This window comes from Polistes dominula, unplaced genomic scaffold (assembly GCF_049000335.1).
Source record: "Polistes dominula isolate Pdom_NZ unplaced genomic scaffold, Pdom_raw_medaka contig_31, whole genome shotgun sequence".
NCBI classification, from domain to species: domain Eukaryota; kingdom Metazoa; phylum Arthropoda; class Insecta; order Hymenoptera; family Vespidae; genus Polistes; species Polistes dominula.
The window spans coordinates 4,106,580-4,119,722 of record NW_028300925.1 but is presented as its reverse complement, the minus strand read 5'-3'; the positions used below and the strand labels follow the sequence as shown (position 1 = coordinate 4,119,722).

The following is a 13,143-nucleotide window of genomic DNA, read 5'->3' as shown; positions in this document are numbered from 1 at the left end:
TGCGTTTGGTTTGATTTTTTCTTCAAGTGCATGAGTGAGATTCGATAAATCGACGAGAGTTTATTATTTTGTCGTTCTAATCAATAATTGAATAAGTTTGGTAATACGTCGCAATCGCGTTTATTTACAATTTAGATAGTTAAAGAATACAAGGGAGATAGATCGAGCGAGCTTATGCGCGAATTTCTATTAGCAATGCTAATGAGATGCAATCGTGATCGAAATAACTTGAACACGTTGAGAAATCTCGTATGAAGCGTGGGTGATCGCTGAAGTAAGGAGTAACTCTTGCCAAGGAGAAAGGTAGTATCTTCCAAGATAAAAGAGAAAAGGTGTGTGTGTGTGTGTGTCGACGTTCCTATCGACGTTCCTATCGACGTTCCTATCGACGTTCCTATCGGCGTTCCTATCGACGTTAGAATCAACGAGTTGTGCTAAAGGACAAGGTTGCAAAGACGAAACAAAAAAGGAAAAGGATTCGTCATTATCTTTATTTTTTGGAAATATTTAATTAATACATTACTGACGAATTACGAGATTTCTCGCATTTCGCACACACATTATTTTCACAAATAATGCGAATGAAATAAAGAGAAATTATTCTAAAGGAGAAATAATGTCGAGATAAGTAATTTTTGTACAATTGGCTAAAGTGTCTTTTTTCGAAGAAAATCTTACGGATTAATGACATAGAATCGATAATATTAATTAATAGATTTGATTATTCGATTCGTTCTGGTCACAGAGAAGTCCAAAATCATTCATTTGAATGGAGCTTTGTGAAATTATATCGTAGCACAGAGAATGTGAATAATGATATATAATATTTCAACTGGTCTTGGGGATCGCTCTTTCAAAGGGGTGAAATCAATCCCTAAAGTTATATGCGAAATCTTTGAATTTAAACGAAGATAATGAGCAGCAATATTATTTGATTTATAAAGTGGTAAATTAATGCAGACTTTTTTTATCAAATGTTATACAGATCTAACAAGATAAATTACTTTTGTTTATAATATTTAGCCATTTTGTGTTTCAATAATGATCAAGAATAAAGATAATAGTCGAATCGAATTGGTTTGCAGGTACGAAAGCAGAATCTTGGTTCAAGGAGAATCCGGCGAAGAGAGATAGAGGGAAAATCTTCCTTTTCTTTTCTCGATTTTTTTCTTCAAGAAGAGAGAAGAAGAAACGACGAGGAATTGACGACTCGCGATGCTTCTGCGCGTTTAAAAGGTCCGCTCGCGCGACACGGGACGAAAACATACTTAGATAGGTTAGTTAGATAGATAGATAAATAAATGGATAGATAGATAGATAGATAGATAGATAGATAGATAGATAGATAGATAGATAGATAGATAGATAGATAGATAGATAGATGGATAGATGGACAGATAGATGGATACATGGATAGATAGATAGAAAGATAGATAGATAGATAGATAAGTAGATAGGTAGATAGGTAGATAGGTAGATAGGAAGGATAGGAATAGGTATATAAATCAGACAGATAGATGTCGTGTCGCGTGTGTCCTCGCTAAAGAAGAAGAAGAAGAAGAAGAAGAACAAGAAGAAGAAAAAGAAGAAGAAGAAGAAAAAGAAGAAGAAGAAGAAGACGAAGAAGAAGAAAAAAAAAAGAAAAGCAAAAGGATTTTGAGAAGAAGCCGAGAAGAGAAAAGTATAGCCTTGGGTATTGCGAGATAAAAGAGCTTATGTTAACGCGATGCCAACCATAGTAAAGGAAAGATTTTTTAAAATGATCATTTTGACCAATTTTGTACATTGATCGATTAATTGCTGAAAATTGTGGTGCTTGAAGGAAGATAACACGGATTAGAGGTAAATAAGAACGGAAAGAAGGAAATAAGGAAAGAAGGAAAGAGAGGAACATTTTGATTATAAAAAAAGAGTGTGAAGTCAAGTAGGTGCGTGTACGTGCGTGTACGTGCGGGTAAGTGCGTGTGTGTGTTCTTTTCGTCGTCGTCGTCATCGAGTCGTCGTCGGCGTCGCAGCTAAGGGGTGGCACAGAGCTTCCGGTGGATCGAAACTTAAGATTGGGGGGGGCGTGCGAGACTGAATTTGCCCCCCCAAACCGCACCGATTCTCCTTCCCTTTCGCGTTTGACGCGAAAGTAAGCGGCAGCTCTATCGAGTTCCTTCCAAGTGTTTCTCATCTTCCACTCTTCGTGAGAATTACCACGCCGTTCTTTTGTGGGTAAGTCGAATTCTTTACGTTTTTATTTCCCTTCTTCTTCGTCTTGTAGAAAACGTCGAAGAATCGAGTTGATGAGAGTTTTCAAACAAAACGTTTTTTTTTCTATTCTTCTTTTTTTTTCTTTCATCATATTTCTTATAAGATTAAACAAGTCTAGCTCGATTTATCGATCATTTTTTAATAACAACTTTCGAGATCCACACTTTTCTTCAACACAAATGATCTTCGCACATGCTCTATAAGAACTCCAAGTTCCACGTTGTAAGGGCAAAAAGGAATAATAGTAGTTGTAGTTTGTATGTTCAGATAGATAAAATGATAGATGAAATCCCTTGCTCGCTTCCTTTGATCGATCGAACCAAGTTTGGTGTTGCAGATAATACGTTTTGAAATGAAAAAACGATTTCTTAATTGAATTATCACTAAATGGATGTGTGTGTGTGTTTAAACTGCGATCGCCAAGCTTATTATCGCTAACCGCATATCATAATCACCTTCTTCCTTATTAACTAGCGTACGTCCAAAACAACGAAGAAGAAGGAAAACTGTTGAGATTATTTCATTTTTATGACCGCAACACGCACCGCATTCTTTTGCTTTTCAATTTAACTTCAGGGTTGCGTATCGAAGAAAGAGACGAGTAGACGCAAAAATTGCGCGGCTTCGTTAGCGGTTGCACGCGGAACGTCCAGCTTTAAAGTTAATCGGGGATGAAAGAATTTTCGTTGGTATACCTAGGCGTACAAACCATTAAAAGCCGTACACTGGCGATGCGGTTTGCACCACCACCACCACCACCACCACCACCACCACCAGCACCAGTACCAATTTTGCTTGGAAAATACGAGGAAAAGAATGGACAGCGGCTGTTGCTCAAGTTGGTGGGTCGAAGGTGACAGGGGATGCATGCACTGGAAATGGAGTCGAACGAGATCACGCACCCAACGAGCAATAAAAACTCTTCAATCGCTGCTTTGCCTCCTTTTCTTCTTGGGAAAACCCTTTTGAAATAGTGCCTACGATAATCCGATCGACGAGGGAAAATGCGAACATGCTCGTTTGGGGTCGAAAGGAAAGGGTCGAAGGGGGAGAGGAGAGAAGGTACCTGAAATAACAGGGAGTATTCGTCGGATTACACGATGTATTTGTTTGGAGGGTTACTCCTGCTGGACGTTGGACTCTTTTCTTCTTTTGTTTTCTTCTTCTATTCGAGGCCACGCGCGGGGACGAAATACAATGGCTACGCGCGCTTCTTTATCCAATCCTTCCGTATTTTGTAATTTTCTAATTTTACTTTTATATCACATTACAATTTTATTATAGACTTTACTTGAACTTTCAACTTTCCTACGGAATGCAATAATAAGAGCAAACAATTGCGAAAGGAGAAGGTTAATGTAATATAGCGTGTAAAAATGAGTAGAATTGCATCGCGATGCACCAGCCTATAGAAGGGGATCGTGTGCCTCGCGCTCAACGATGATGCAACGACTTTTGTAAGAGAAAGAAGAAGAAGAAGAAGAAGAAGAAGAAGAAGAAGAAGAAGAAGAAGAGGAAAGAATCGGGTTTGGCCACGATTCGGACGAGGTGTACACAGGTACACATACAAAGTGTGCGCGTGCACTTCGAGGACGAGAAAGAGTCCTAGATTCTCGCTTTCGTATCCGTGAAAGGGAGTGGTGGGGGAGAGAGGAGGAGGAGGAGGAGGAGGAGGAGCGAAACCGTGTGGCTTGGCAGTCCCACGGGGCCTCTCGTGTCCTCGGTTTATATCATGCCGTCGTCTCTCACCAACCTCCGCGATCCATCCTTTCGCTTCGTTGCACTTCGTACCACCTTGGCTACATATTTCACCGTTGTCACGACTCGAACTCTCCTTTGGATTACTGCAAAACGTCTTGTCCGACCTCGCTGATAATGAGAAGGCTAGCGACGGTACTTCTCTTTCTCATTCTCTTTCTCTTTCTCACGGCACGGACTCTCGGGTCAATGTATTCTCTCCTTTCTTTATCGTTTCTTTTGGAAATTTACAGGTAACTCGCAGGAATAACAGAGAGAGAGAGAGAGAGAGAGAGAGAGAGAGAGAAAGAGAGAAAGATAGAGAGAGAATCTCTTACGTGTCCTTTTTAATAATATTATTAATCCATCCTTCAACGCGCGCGTAGGAGTTTTATAAACACTTTTTAGATATTAAATATAAATTATATTCAATCGAGGACAATACGCCATAGCGCCTACCTCGAGGAATCTCAATAAAAAGGGTGGTGTGAGACAAATAAGAGGAGATCTTGTGACCCAACTTCAACCTGTTCCTTCCTCTTTCTCTTAAGAGGAAAGAGGAAGAGAGGTAGAGAGAGAGGCTCCTGTCAGTTTGGTTCGGTCCCTCGTTTGGTCTCTCGTTCGGCCCCTCGTTCGGTCCCTCGTTCGGTCCCTCGTCCGTACGTTTCCTTTCGTCTCGGTATGCCTTGTCGAAATATATCCCTGTTCTCTTTCATACTCGAACTTTTGCCAAGGTATTTCTTCCTCCCTTTTTCTCTCCCTTTTTTCCTTTCTTCTCCGGTACGTATAGGTATAGGTATATATGTTTGCGCGTCTGGAATTCGAATACTCGAATTACTTCTTGAGCCTCCGTAACATGAATTTTCGATCCGAAGCTAAAAGAGGAAGGAAATAAAAATAAAAAGGATTAGAATGAGAGAGACTAAAGGTGGCATGGATTATATTCGAAACTATATGTGCGAGAGAGATAATCGTGGTTGGAATACACTTTGATTAATCCAATCAAGAAACGGACTCTTTACAAATCGGTGAAACTTAGCATTAAGTAAGTAAGCTTAACATTAGGCATCATTTCTTTCTAACGCTTTGAATTTCTGCCGAAAAAATTATATGTTAAGAACGAACACGGAATATTCCATACAACATGGAGAATACAATTTGAGAGTATCGCGTTGGATCCTGGAACGTGATTTTTCGAAATGGATTCGGTCAATTCGAGAACATGTCGAAGATTTGAATGAATTTTTATACTCCACTTTGAGTAATATTTTTCTTTGCATTTTCCTTGACAATTGTTTGTCTAATTTATGAAAGATCGTCAAAGTAGGTAGAGAGAGACAGGGAGAGAACGAAAAGAGAACTGTGACACACCGGTATCTTAATAATTCGGTAATTACCTTCTATATCCAAAGTAATTGTAATCATCTTGTTGCAAATATTGCAACTTATTTATAAGAAACGAATCTCCCAAGTCGTAGGGCTTCGTTTAAACTCGAAAAGCAAAGTTTTGGAGAAAATTTCATTGCGACCGGACGAAGCTTCCGGTAGATTTGCAAATAAAATCACGGAGTATTTGACGTTTTGTTCGTAAAGTCTCGTTCTCTCGGATTGAAATTCGAATCCGTTGGTACGTTTGTCGAGAGTCGCTCGAACGAAGCGAACTCTCCGACTGGAATCTGTATTGCGCTTTCCATTGTGACTCTAGGAACGAATTCGTGGGATATCTCCAACTTGGAGTAGCTCTCTCTGTCTTTCCTTATCGAGAAATACGTTGGCATTCGCGTACACGGACGCTCAATCCTTTTCATTCCTGTACGAACCTTTCGTCCTTTCTCTGCCTTCTCTCCTTCTGATCAGCTTCTACTCTCCTCTCCTCCGTTTTCCTTTTCGTCAGACTTTTCTACTTGGCGTAGTGCGTTTTCTCCGAGAGCACATTGTTTCCCTATCTTTCTTTCTTTCTCTCTGTCTATTTTCCTTCCCTTCTCCTGTTCCTCTTCTACTTCTATTTCTCGGTTCGTCTCTCGGGGCCTCTGGCCGCATCGAGCTTCGAACTTTGAGCTATTCCCCTTCCACAAGAATTTTCTTCTCCTACCATGGCTTCCATGTCGCCTCGGGCTTTCTAAACTTTACCATCTGAAAGACGAAAGAAGAAGAAGAAGAAGAAGAAGATGAAGAAGAAGAAGAAGAAGAAGAAGAAGAGACTTAACTTCTCTTACTTGCTATCCACTGTCCCTACCTATCGATTTCCACTCTCTCTCTCTCTCTCTCTCTCTCTCTCTCTCTCTTGTTCTTCCTTTGACACCAACTTGCTGACTTCTTTCTCGTTTGACGCTCTCTCCATTATACGTACAAAGTATTTTTTGGCATTGTAGAAAAAGAAGAAGAAACGTGCTCGTAAATTGCACACGTATACCACGTATATCTTGACGCATCATTTCGAAACGCATTTTCGAAAATTTTCTCTGTTTTCCTTTAACGAACAATTAAGCGATTTCCAAAGGATTTTGCGGTGCGAATCAAAGTTACGCGCTCCTACGGACGACTGATCCGTGAAAGAAAAGAGAAAAGGGTGAGACTCGCAAAGTACCAAGTCCAGGATGGAAAGGAGAGAATCGGACCGTGAGCACCGGCACGGAACGTCGTGATTTATCGTCTCAACGCGCCTACTGATTTATGATCTTGGGAATGAACCCTAGGACGGCCTTCCGAAGCACCTCGTCGTCGTAGCTCCTGGTGATGAGCGATGGGACGTTTCCGATAATGTCGAGTACCGCGACTCGAGAAAATTATTGCTATTTCGGGAAAAGCGTCGCTCCGTTTCCGTTTCGGTTCATAGGAGGACGTTTTTAACGGAATCAAAGCCGAACGGTCTTTCGTGTCTTTAAATAATCTATCGCGTAACACCCAAAAATTCCTTGGACTTAGTAGTGGTGGGAACAATTTTCATCGTTGCAATTCATCAGAGGTTGCAAGAAATCAGAGGTTTCTCCTCTTGGAGAAGGTCTCTCTTTCTCTCTCTCTTTCTCTCTCTCTCTCTTGGGCGGCCAATGTAGCGGCAAGATTTTTTCAAAGCTGGCAAATGGCGCATGAAGATAAAGTCGGTCTTGCTAGAAGGTTTAAAACGATAATGTTGCTTACGCGCCGACACGGCGATTTAGAAGGATCGCGTACGTCGCGGTAATCTCAATCGCGAAAACTTAATGTCCTTTAAACGAGGGAGACAGCGAGAGGTCTTTTTTTTTTACCCTGTAAATTTCCAAGTACAATCTGGCGAGAAAATGTAAGATGCGCGCCATAAGAAACCCTTAAAGGTTGCACAAAGATTGGAATTTTGGGAAAATTCCATAGTTCTGTCTGTTTGCGTATGTCCCTGTGTGTGTCTCATATTAACTCGTGCTCATAATCGAGGGTCATAAAGAACGGGCAAGGATGCTCGAAAATTGCTTCGAAATTTCGTACTGGATAAAAGTCCTCTTTGTCGTCGAACGCGATGAAAAGGGGGAGCGAAGCGAGATATAGATAGGTAGATAGATGGATAGATGGATAGATAGGCGAATAGATAGCTGCGTAGATATAGACGATCGGATAAAAGTGAGAGAAAGGATTAAAATTATTTATTACGTACAGGAGATACGATCTTATCGGCTATTCATAGAACCGAATCAAATTCATCTCTTTGAAAAGGGATTTAACTCGAAATGAAATTTCGAGTCTTTTTATTTGATTCGCTGTCGAGATTTTTCCGTGTTCGAAGATATCGATTAGAGGCACTAGTCGATGGTCGAATCATGGAAGCGGATAAAGTCAAATATACGTTGATTTATTTTTCAATCAACTTATTTCATCTTGTATAGCATCTATACCATCGTATAGGGTAATAGCTAAAAGGATGGGACCAAGTTAGAACCAAGATGATGAGCTAATGGCAAATCCTGCATTTCCGTTTTTCAACAAGCTTGAAGAGAAGAAAAAAAAAAGGAGTTCTGTTGAACAATGAAGGTTGCACGTGCTATTGCAGAGGTGCGATGCAGCTTGCGAGTGACACGTGTGCGCGTGCAAACACACGACGACGCGCGACCAATGCACTCTCCTATTCGTTTCGTTCCCTTGCGTATCTACGTAATCTCGCAAAAACGCTAATGATACACCACATCATAGATATCATTATTTTTTCTGTTGGTAAAAATCGTTAATTAAGAAAAGCAAGGAGATAAAGAAGAAAGCACTTTTTCTCTGTCTCTCTCGTCGAAGCAAATGGAACAGTGCTCCTGACGGAATTCCGAGAGAAGATTGAAATGTTTAAATGGAGAAGGTTGTTCGTGTGTCTTGACATATAACAATACATAGAGACGCGTGCAAGTGAATACATCGCGTGTAAAATGTAGTCGGAAACGTAACGTTGTAACGACACGGTTAATTATGCTATTCCTCGCGTGTATTCGTTTCGCAAGTTACACGTATTCGGCTGGCACAAAGGACAGACCTACATTTGTTGCAACGTTAATGCGAATCTTGGATGGAGAAGGACGTTTGTGATTTTCCTTCTCTCTCCATCGACCATGAATACGACCGACTGTACCGACCGTCATGCAAGTACATAGATGCATTAACGCTTGAAAACTAGAGGTCCTCGAGAAAGTTACTTGAAAATTAGCGTTGCGTACGTACGAGTATATCGTCTTGGATTTTGCACTGCGTAGCACAATTCATCTATAAATTCACCTTTAAAATCTATCTATAATCTAAAAAGCCTTTCAGCCAATACGATCAAAGCGGCTTGTATGTCAGGGTTTTGACGAGTGTTGATAAGTCAACATCCTTTGAAAAGGATGAGAATGAGAAAAAAGACGTTCAATCTTTATCGGCTTTCATCGACGCTCGATGGTCACGATGGTCACGATGGTCACGAGCCTAAGTGGAATCGATTCTCTATGCACGACTCTAATGTAAGCTTTTCTCTTCCTCGTTAAGACTCCTGCTGTCTTAATCCACTTAAAATCCCACTCTTCTCATCGATTCTTCTTATTTCTTTTTATTTTCTTCCTATTACAAATCAACAATCTTACCAACAAGTTATCAACGAGTTTTAAAACTTTACACATACTTATATTTATACGCAAGCAATTGCTAATGAAGCAATTACTTCGATAAGATGTAGGATTTAACCGGGTGTTGTTTCCTTTTGGCTGCGATCATCGAAAGAGATCTTTCTCTTTTTCTTTGTGTCGGTGACCCGACACAACGCGACACAACGCGACCCTGGCGCGTTAATCTCTTCTTCAAGGGTTCCACTGAATTGGATGATTCAGGTGAAGTTTGCTGGGAGTACATACTCTGCTCGTACCAAAGGGGGTTCGCTATCTCTTCCTCCTCTTTCTATAAAAAGGGGTTGGAAACCCTTCAGGGTGTGCGTTGCCAAGGGTTCGATCCCCACCCCCACTCTCGGCTAAGCGTTAAGCCTCGTTTTCAGCGCTGCGACATAACGAGAGCGTTGGTGGGATAGGTTGGTGGATGCATGGCAATTGCGACAATAACGAGAGAACGAGGCTAAAATTTCATACGAGTTACAAACTTAATCAAACGAATCGACGATGCGTGTCGTCTCTCGATCATACACATACGCACACATATAGTGGCTATATTTATTTTTTCTTCTTCTTTTTCTTTTTCTTTTATTTATCCTTTCGTTTCTACTCTCTATTATATCGATCGTATTTGTGTATCTTTTCACTTTCTCCATTGAATTAGAGATAATAAGAAAAAGTAAGAAAGTCGTTCGTGGAGGAAGAATTTTCTTGGACGTGTCATCGACGCGTACATTTCAGAATGCGGCACAATGAAATATGGATACGAGAATACGAGTTATAATTTATTATTGTTGCACTGACGACGACGACGACGACGACGACGACGAAGACTTGTCCTGTGAGTAATGGGTACGCGCGAGTCCGGATCGATATCGCTTTACGCGTTTTACGCCAAAGAAGGACATCGTACATCGTATTAAAAGAAATATAAGTGTATAATATTTATATAATAGAAATAATAAGGAGATTATTGGATTATTATCGTAAGAGCACAAAATCCAATGTCGGGTCGTTTTCATTAGTAAAAGTTTGAGAAGAAACTTGGAAGAAAACGAGAAGAACAGTTCGTGTTTCATTGAAGAAACGAGAGCCTTGAATCGAGAGAGATACGTCCATGCACACCAACTATGTATAGCATAGGATTTACACACCGCAGACGGTTTTAATGTCTTTAACCTTTGCTACCGACATAGACGACGAGTAAGGTATAATGTCGTGTCGGCTTGGGGGAGGATGAGCTCGCACGCACTTATCTACATACTACGTATATACAAATAGATGTACATTCGGTTTAGGTACTTAAACTATAGCGTTTATGTACTACTCTATGTACTCCTCTATGTACATGCGTACGCAATGGCTAAAATATACCAGCATAATGTATTATTTGGATTACGCGTTGTAATCGCGTGCTACGTATGATGGACGTATACGTCCGATAAGAGGAGAACAATGATAGACCGACGATGAGATTAGGGCTACGTCGAAAACCGTTTCGTCCGAATAAATCGATTTTCCCTTTCTCACTCTCGAGTTCTCTTTTTCCTGGTGACTCGATGCTAACTCTTGCCTAAATCACCAATTGTTCCATCTATTCTATGTGTGTACGTTGTACCCCCATAGATGCTATATAAATAAATATATGAAGAAATGATATATAGCTTCAGTATATATATATAAATTTGTGTAGCACATAACGAGGATAGGTATCGAGCAATGACGTTATCCCTTTATCGCTTTCCGAACAATACCTATCTATTCGCAAAAGTCCTCCTCCGCATAATTACGTTCTCCTTTGCAATTATTTACATGCCTCATCGATCTACGTTTTCATTAACGAAACGTGGAATAATTCATTCAGAGGATTCCCCATTTTAATTGTGATTTTAATGAATTCGATGTTTCATTATATTTACAATATAATATGTAAATATTACACAATGCATTATTATTCTATGTTTATGTTGCCGTTAAATCGTATAATTCAATTAATGGATGAAACAACTAAAACTAGTAGGTAAGTATTTTTAATAAAAAGTTAGATCGACATTTGTTCGACCATCCACGAGTGGTGGTTCATCGGGCAAATATCTTGCGAGGAAGAATATCCGAGGTCAATTCTATCTCTTTCGCCTCTTATACTTTTTTAAGAACGCATATATAGGTATATAGGTATAGATATACGTGAGCATAGATATCTTTGAAAAGAAGAATAATAATATATAAAGAATAAGTATGTTGGGGAGTATGTGGACTGTAGAAAAAAACGTTCTCTAACGAAATGGTCAATGCTTTTTACACTTTATTTTTACACTTTTTTCTTCCTACGGATCATGAATTTCGAACATACGTTCGGTTGGTTGTGCGTGTGCTTGTGCGTGAGCGTGCAATATATGTGTATTACGTGCTACGTTTAATCCTTTGCCCTCGGATTTATTTTATCGTAACTGCTCAGACCACCACCATCAGCCTTTGCACGGACTCATTCTAGATCTGTTTGCTGTATGGCTATAGATAGTAGCAACAAAAACTAAACGCCAAGAATCCTTAAGAATAATTTATTTTTTATCTAAACTATCATTTCTCGACAATATTTTTCTTCTTTTTATTCGTATCGATCATTCTTTTATATAAGTACATAAGTACATACTATCATATTCGCATTTTATTTTTTACTCTGCAAGTTAGGAAAAAAGTTCTCCTTTCGTTAAGATGTCATAGAAAATTGAATATGGTGAAATTTATTAAGATAACACCTAACGAGATTACTTTGTAAGTTAAGCGATTACATCGGTCAAAATATTCACGATATATACGAAGCTTGTGCCATGTATAATATTTTGTAGAAAGTTACATTATCGTCTTTGTCATCCTCGCTATTCTCGTCGCTTAAATTTAGTTTTCAACGTAACACGCTCGATACGCATATGGCGAATCTAATTTCCACGGAACGTGCTTTCGCGTGCCTTGTCTCTCTGCGACAAGATGGCGAATGAGTGGGATTGTTCGGTTGGGGGTGGCGGTGAGGGTGGCGGTAGGGGTGAGAAAGAGAGATGCCACGTTCTCGCTGATCCGATCAATTTTTTTCCACAGTGTATTATCTTCACGTCAGCTTCGTTTCGTTTTTCCTTCTCCCTCATCCTCACCCTTTTCTATTTTTTTTTCTTTTTACTTTTCTTTTTACTTTCTACTTTTTTTCCAATGCGTTTCTCTTTGATAACCAGATTTCACTTTGCGCCTCGATAAATCTAGGAGTCTCCTACATTTTTTATTGTTATCTTGTTTTTTTAATAAAACGTACAGATACGTTCTCTTTCAAAGAAAGTTTTTCGAGTGTCGAATGCATCTCCTTTTTTTCTCCTCGACTTGGATCCTATCGTCGTTATTCATTCGAACGTTTTCGATTTTAATCGTGGCCATCGAGGCTACTTTTTTTTCGTAAAACGATCCTCGAAGAAAAACTTACGACGTCGTTCAAATGAACGTATAAATCTTGAAAGTAAGATTAAAGGACTCGGTACTATCGTTTATTTCATTTGACCCTTCTTTCTAATGTGTTTCTTTGGAATTTCGAGGATCAACCTTCTCCGCGCTTTCAATGGCAGAGTGAATCCATCTATTTGTCTATCTATCTATCTATCTAGTCATCTATCTCCCTCCGTCAGCTCGCTCGCTCGAGAATCAAATTATCGCGGTGTGCCGGGGCAGATACGAATCTGTCAAAGCTGTCCCATTGGCTCGACGAATTGCGGCTAAATCGACGCTAAGAACAAACTACTATGCGATAGAAGGGGGAAGAAGGGGCAAGAAGAAAGGCGTTAATACTCCTAGTATTCGTATATATATTCGTATATATATTATCTACATAGGTTGGTACGTACCTGCGGGGCGTTTCCGTTGCGACTATTGATTCCTCATTGTCGTACGGGGGACAACCCGGGCGGCCAACACCACCGTACCTTGTAAAAAGAGCCAAAGACTTGTTTCTCTCGCTCTCTCTCTCTCTTATTATAACCCTTGGTGAAATATTTTTATACATCACCTTGTACAATGAAATGAATAA

General features: G+C 39.9%; 1 protein-coding gene across 2 annotated transcripts in view; it reads left to right on the top strand.

Annotated features, from left to right (window-relative positions):
• The window catches only part of PlexA (plexin A), a 137,370-nt gene that overhangs the window by 1,477 nt on the left and 122,750 nt on the right, over positions 1-13,143 (top strand). Inside the window, exon 2 of one of the 2 annotated variants that reach the window (XM_089170965.1) lies at positions 1,086-2,217. The exons of the other annotated variant lie outside the window; for it this stretch is intronic. The gene's annotated coding sequence lies outside the window, so the exon portion shown is untranslated. The remainder of the gene's footprint in view (positions 1-1,085; positions 2,218-13,143) is intronic. 2 annotated transcript variants of the gene reach the window in all.